This window comes from Anas acuta, chromosome 21 (genome assembly GCF_963932015.1).
Source record: "Anas acuta chromosome 21, bAnaAcu1.1, whole genome shotgun sequence".
NCBI classification, from domain to species: domain Eukaryota; kingdom Metazoa; phylum Chordata; class Aves; order Anseriformes; family Anatidae; genus Anas; species Anas acuta.
Genome location: NC_088999.1, coordinates 8,627,657 through 8,634,525, shown reverse-complemented (window position 1 = coordinate 8,634,525; position 6,869 = coordinate 8,627,657). Strand labels below are relative to the sequence as shown.

General features: G+C 47.1%; 1 long non-coding RNA gene across 1 annotated transcript; it reads right to left on the bottom strand.

Annotated features, from left to right (window-relative positions):
* Positions 1 to 2,999: 2,999 nt before the first annotated feature.
* LOC137843035 (uncharacterized) lies at positions 3,000 to 6,191 on the bottom strand. The gene is made up of 5 exons (XR_011089326.1): positions 4,645 to 6,191; positions 4,453 to 4,558; positions 4,226 to 4,302; positions 3,198 to 3,263; positions 3,000 to 3,109 (listed from the first exon to the last, which is right to left on the bottom strand). It is a non-coding gene; the product is annotated as an uncharacterized lncRNA (long non-coding RNA).
* Positions 6,192 to 6,869: the final 678 nt, after the last annotated feature.

Sequence of the window (6,869 nt, the reverse complement as noted above, 5' to 3'; positions counted from 1 at the left end):
CCCTTACTCAAAACATCAGGACGCGCAAAACTCTAACCCAAAAATTCAGATGCTTAACACCCAAAGCCCTAACACAAAACATTAGGACGCTCAACACCGTAACCCAAAAAATTAGGACGCTCGAAACTCTAACCCTGGAGAACCTAACCTGAAAAAAAAAAAAAAAAAAGGATCTTAACACACTAACCCTAAATAACTGACCAAAAATAAAACCCTAGGACCCTAACCCTAAAAAACATAGCGACACTCCATCCCAAAAAGAACTCTAAAACCCTAACACGCTAACCCTGAAACCCTTAAAACCCTGTTAAAACTCCAACCCAGTTATACACCAGTTACCTCCCTTAAAGGATATAGAGGAGCTCTCTCAGATAGGGCAGTCCTACTTCTCATGAATGCATCCTTTAGGTGAGGAGGGGGAGAAGTACAGCAAAGAACAACTCACGGGTTGAGATAAGGATAATTTAATTAAAGGGAAATAACTATAATAATTAAATAAAGACTACCATGAACTAAACAATTTAACTAAGGGGAAATAAAAAGGGAAAGGGGAAAAAGGAGGGGAAAAGGGAAAATAAAAAGAAGGGACGAAAACAAACAAACAAAATAAATGACAGCTATATGGAAGTGCAGAGGAAAGAAATTGCTCTCTACTTCCCACACATGAGCGATGATTGACCACGTCCTTGATGCAAGGCCTCAACGCACGCAGCCGGTGTTCGAGAGGAGGACCGACGTCTTCTCAACGAGAGCCCACCCCTCCCCTCTTCTTCCTGTTTCCACCTTTTATTGCTGAGTGTGACATCCCATGGTATGGAATATCCCTTTGATTGGTTTAGGTCAGCTGCCCTAGTGATGTTTCTCTCCTCGCTTTTTGCCCATCCCCTAGGAGGGTTAGAGAAAGGCCCAATGCTGTGCCACTGCTGCTCAGCAGTAGACACAACACGGGTGTGATAACACTGCTGCTCCAGCTACAACTGCAGAGTACGGCACTGTATGGGCTGCTGCTGGGAAAGTTAACATTCCAGCCAGACCCAGCACACCACCAGAGGTGGATTGTTACGATATGGAGATGGTAGGTTATCCAACGGCTCCCGTTTATTATCTTTTTATTTTTCCTGTTCTTCTTCTTCTTCAAAATTTCTTACCTGCTTTTAGTGTAAATATTAAGGCTGTAAAAGGACGTGAAGTCCTCCTGATCCATAATCCTGCATCATCACTTTCTTCCCGGCAGAAAGGTTCCTTCGAATTAACATGTGTATTTAAGGCCTGACAAATACAGTCTTCAAAGGATCCAAAAACGGGCCCAAAGACATGCGGTCTTAAAGGCTCCTTTGGCCATTCTATCACACAAGACTGAACCATTTTTTATTTACTTTTTACGTTACTGAGGCCTCTCTCGTTCCAGTTTCTAACTGTTATTCCTAATGGACTTTCTGGTGGTATGTCTGGTAATTTGCTCCCTTTCTTCTGGTCCCTGGTCTTCGGTTTTGTCTCACCCATCTAGGAATGTTACTCTGGCAATTCCCACAGCCCTTGGTTACCTTAATAAGAGTGTCTTAAAGAGGATTTAAGATCTATCACCCACCCACAAATCCTTTGGGAATCCCTTCGGTCCTTCATCGGCCAAGTCCCTCGCGGGAGATTGGAACTGTGGTACAGAAGACCTCCACAATCGCTTCAGAACTAAATTTCGTCTCAGTCACACTCTTACACACACAGGCAACCAAAACCCATCCAACAGAACAGTATACGCTTTAAACACTTACGACTCCGTTGTCTTCATTCAGATCTTCACACGCAGAATTACGGGCAAAATATACTGCTGCAGCCAGCAAGGGAGCTGAAAAAAAATCAAAACCTTAGCTTACCTGTATTCAGGTTCGAGATGCCATTAGTCCCGACCAGACTCGAACAGCAACCACCAAATGCTGGGGCACCTCTCCTACATCAAATAAGATTCCAAGAACCAAAGCCCTCCTGGACAAGCCCCCTGGTGTCATACATGACTGGGTCCCAAACTGGATTGCAATTAAATTTTACAGTTTTTTAAATAAATAGAGGTAAACGAGAAGTTGCTCGCAAACAGATATACTGTGCCAGATGTCCTTCAGCAAGTGCCCAGAGGCAGACAGGATGTCTTTCCCAACACAGTCCCATCAATGTATTAGTACACCCATGCACTGCCACGTTACCTGTCATCACTAACTGCCAGGCAGGACAGCTCCAGACCAAACACATACACACACACACAGGCACGCCACAAACACTACAAACAAAACACACAGCACTAGGCGCAAGAAAAAGTGACCCCCGGGGGAAAGCCCTATGGCAACAGCAAGTCAGAACAGGTGCTCTGCACCAGACCCCAGGAGAGACTCCAATGTCACGACACGCGACTGGAAGCAACTGCCAGAACTGGGATGATGGAGGCCTAAAAAGCCTGCCTTCAAGACAAGAGACCAGAAGGATGGGGACTGAAAACCCCCTAAGAAGACACTTAGGAAATCAATTCCCAAGCAAGAGCTCCTGATGCGGCCCAGACGACTTCTGCAAGAGTGAGGATGGAAACAGATGTGATCTCAAACCGAATACGATGCACAAGACCTGAAACAGATCTGCACTTCAAGCAGCGACTGCAAGACAAGAAGTTCTCGGATCAGAGCCATGATGACAAAACAAGCATTGAGGCCCTTCAGCACAGCTACCAAGTCGCCTGTCTGGTCAGTCCAGAGTCAAAAGTCATGAGGATATCAAGACCCAAGAAGCACAGAACAGACGCTGCAGAAGCAACACTACAGGACAGACCAACAGAAGGAAACTGTCCTGCCTGGCGCACGCACTCACGCTACAAAATAATCCTGCCTCTTCTATTAGCCTGGTGACCCAGCCACAAGCACCCTGAACCACCCTCACAGTGGCACCAAGTCTATTCAGCCAGCAGGCACCACGCTGCTCTGGCTCCCAGCTCCCATTAGCCACCCCAGATATGCAAATACCAGGCGCCCTCCAACTTAGCTCTCAGGTTGCTGCATGGTAAAGTCCCTCCGCCTCAAGAAATGCACAGGCACCAATTGTCATCTTGGTCAATTGCCAGGCTCATCATCAGCTGCAAAAACAGAGTACCAGCATTCACTAGGACGCCAGCCCCATTGCTCACCTTCTCCACAATGCTGACTACTGCTGATGCAACCTACGATTGTGCTCACGTGTTCCTCTCCGAGTCCAAGGTCCAACAGTGAAACCAGTATCATCCACTCCACCTGGGAAAACAAAGGGATTAAATGTTCGTTGCATTCACAACAAGTCAGCCAATGGTGTTGGTTTTTTTTTCTTATTGTTTTTTTTTTTTTGTCTGTGTGTGTTTCCTGTTTTTTTTTTTTTAAATGTTTTAGCTAAACAACATGCAGAGAGCAGACAAGAGACCTGGGGTGTTTCTAGAAGCAACAATCCCCATGCTTTTGCTGCAGCTTTTAATATTGAAAGGACAGCACAACCACTCAAGTAACTGGAACTTTTTCAAATGGAATTAAGTCAAACAGGTTCATCATCACTTGCAAAAACAGAGAACCAGCATTCACTAGCATGCCAGCCCTGATACCCACCTCCTGCAGAACGTTCACTACTACTAAGGCAACATACAGTTGTGCAATACCTCTCTGTTCCCACCTCCTTTACCTAACCTGCTCAGTAGCTCCACATGACAAATGGGCCCGGGGGGCGCCGCGCCGAAATGGGGCCGGGCAGCCTTATTCTGCAGAGAAGAAGGAGGTGACCCTGCTCACTCTCTAGGCACTACTGCACTTATGTGGCCAAGGAACCCTACCCCACGGTTTCCCCAAAACAACGTACCTTTTCTTTTTCTTAGTATCTTTTATTTACATAGAAAGAAAAATCTAGGAGCAGAAGTGATTACATGCCAAAAAAAAAAAAAAAAACAATTCCATTCCACTCACAGGAAAAAACACTTACTTCAGTAGGATATCTGAGACCCAAGTGGCTATGCTGGTGGGTCAAAACACACTACAGGACACTGGGGCCAGGCCCTCTGCTGCACCCACTTAAAACCCATCCCTGCACTCACCAAGGTGCAACCCCAACACAAAAAAAACAGACGCAGCATTTCAGCTTCAACAGCTTTGGGAAGTGCTGGAAAGCAAGCTTCATCCTCAGAGAGGCGTGCTCAGGCTACACAGGACAGGGCTTCGGGCACCACTTTGCTTACCAAAGAAGACCGCAATCAGCACCTGCTTCGTTCCAATTCTCAAGAACTAACATCACAGCCCACGTTGCCTGGGACACCTGATAAACAGAAGAGAAAGCAGCCATACCCTTTTCAAGCCATCCCTGCACGTGTCGCTCCTTGATCATCTGCAACCTCTTCTCCAATCCTCAACCGCTTCTGTGGAGAGCCTGCCATGGCACCTGCAAAGCAAGACCCTTCGCACTCACCTCATGCTACTTGGCAGTTCTGCTCCAATCCAGCTCACAACCAGCCCGCCCTTCTCGTGCTGCTCTTCAGAGTGCAGCTTGGCCCCACTCAGCCTGTGCGAGACACCTGCAAAAGAGAAAGAAAACCACAGGCTGAAGCAGCATCCAAAGCCACAGCACAGCTGGGACAGTTACTCTCATCTGCTCCCTTACCTCAGCCCCCTCACCTGCCCTCGAGGAAGATGTTTCCATCTGCTCTCTTAGGCCAGCTACAACACCTCGGAAATATAAAATAAACAGGATTTTTACTGTATTTTGTGCAGTTAACTAACTGCAGTGACAACTGCACCCCTAAAGTACCTGCTACATCTGCTCATCGCTCACCTTGCCAAAAGCAGCTCTGGTCGTCAAGTCCCGTGTTGTACACTGTGTTTCACCTTAAACAAATGAAAACAGCCACAAGAGAATCAATCATTCACCTGCCACCATTAGCACCCATCCCTCCACAACACAAAGGGACCCAATTAACGATATTATCATTTCAAAACAGCAGCCCCCTTGCCTCAGCACCTCAGAAGTAGATCAAGACAGGCACCGAGCTGCCTACCGACTGATGAACAGTTCCAGAAGGAGCTCTTTCCTGTGGGCAGTTCCTACTACGGTATACACTCTACTGGGGACAGGAAAGAAATAAAAATAAAAAAATTCAAAACCCCATATCTGTAAGCTTTCAAGATTCAACAGTACACCATTCAAGCACTATGCAAACAGCTGCTCGCAAGCAGCTCAACTCTGCCAAATCCACATCTGCCAACCTCCAGAGATGACTGTACCAGCTGTCCTTCAGTATGCGCCCAGAGGCAGATGTCTACGCCAAAACAGTCCCATCAATGTATTAGTACACCCATGCACTGCCACGTTAGCTATTATCACTAACTGCCAGGCAGGACAGCTCCAGACCAAACACGTACACACACAGGCACGCCACAAACACTACAAACAAAACACACAACACTAGGCGCAAGAAAAAGTGACCCCCGGGGGAAAGCCCTATGGCAACAGCAAGTCAGAACAGGTGCTCTGCACCAGACCCTACCAGAGACTCAAATGTCACGACACGCGACTGGAAGCAACTGCCAGAACTGGGATGGTGGAGGCCTAAAAAGCCTGCCTTCAAGACAAGAGACCAGAAGGATGGGGGCTGAAAACCCCCTAAGAAGACACTTAGGAAATCAATTCCCAAGCAAGAGCTCCTGATGCGGCCCAGATGACTTCTGCAAGAGTGAGGATGGAAACAGACGTGATCTCAAACCGAATATGATGCACAAGACCTGAAACAGATCTGCACTTTCGAGCACTTCTTGTCTTGCAGTCGCTGCTTGATCAGAGCCATGATGACAAAACAAGCATTGAGGCCCTTCAGCACAGCTACCAAGTCGCCTGTCTGGTCAGTCCGGTCTAAAAAGCCAGGAGGATATCAAGACCCGAGAAGCACAGAACAGACACTGCAGAAGCAACACTACAGGACAGACAAACTGAAGGAAACTGTCCTGCCTGGCACACGCACTCATGCTACAAAATAATCCCGCTGCTTCTATTAGCCTGGTGACCCAGCCACAAGCAGCCTGAACCACCCTCACAGTGGCACCAAGTCTATTCAGCCAGCACGCTCCATGCTGCTCTGGCTCCCAGCTCCCATTAGCCACCCAAGATATGCAAATACCAGGTGCCCCACAACTTAGCTCTTAGGTTGCTGCATGGTAAAGCCCCTCCGCCTCAAGAAATGCACAGGCACCGATTGTCATCTTAGCCAATTGAAGGCTCATCATCAGCTGCAAAAAACAGAGTACCAGCATTCACTAGCACGCCAGCCATGATGCCCACCTGCTCCACAATGCTGACTACCGCTGATGCAACATACGGTTCTGCTCACCTCTTCCTCTCCGAATCCAAGCTCCAACAGTGCAGCCAGTATCATCCACACCACCTGGGAAAACAAAGGGATTAAATGATCATTGCGTTCAGAAGTGACCCAATGGTGGTTTTTTTTTTCTTATTGTTTTTTGTGTTTCCTGTTTCTTTTTTTTTTTTTTTTCAAATCTGCTTTTGCTCAACAGCATGCAGACTGCAGACAAGAAAACTGGGGTGTTTCTAGAAGCAATAATCCCCATGCTTTTGCTGCAGCTTTTAACATTGAAAGGACAACACGACCCAGCAAGTAACTGGAACTTCTTCAAATGGAATTAGCACAAACTTTTATTTGCATTGAAAGAAAAATCTAGGAGCAGAACAGATTATACACCAACAAAATCAATTCCATTCCACCCCCGGGAAAAAAATCACATACTCTCATCCCCTCCTGTCCCTCAGCCGCTTGCCTGCCCCACGTGGCAGATGCTTCCATCTGTTCTCTTCACCCACTTACAGCACCTCTAAAA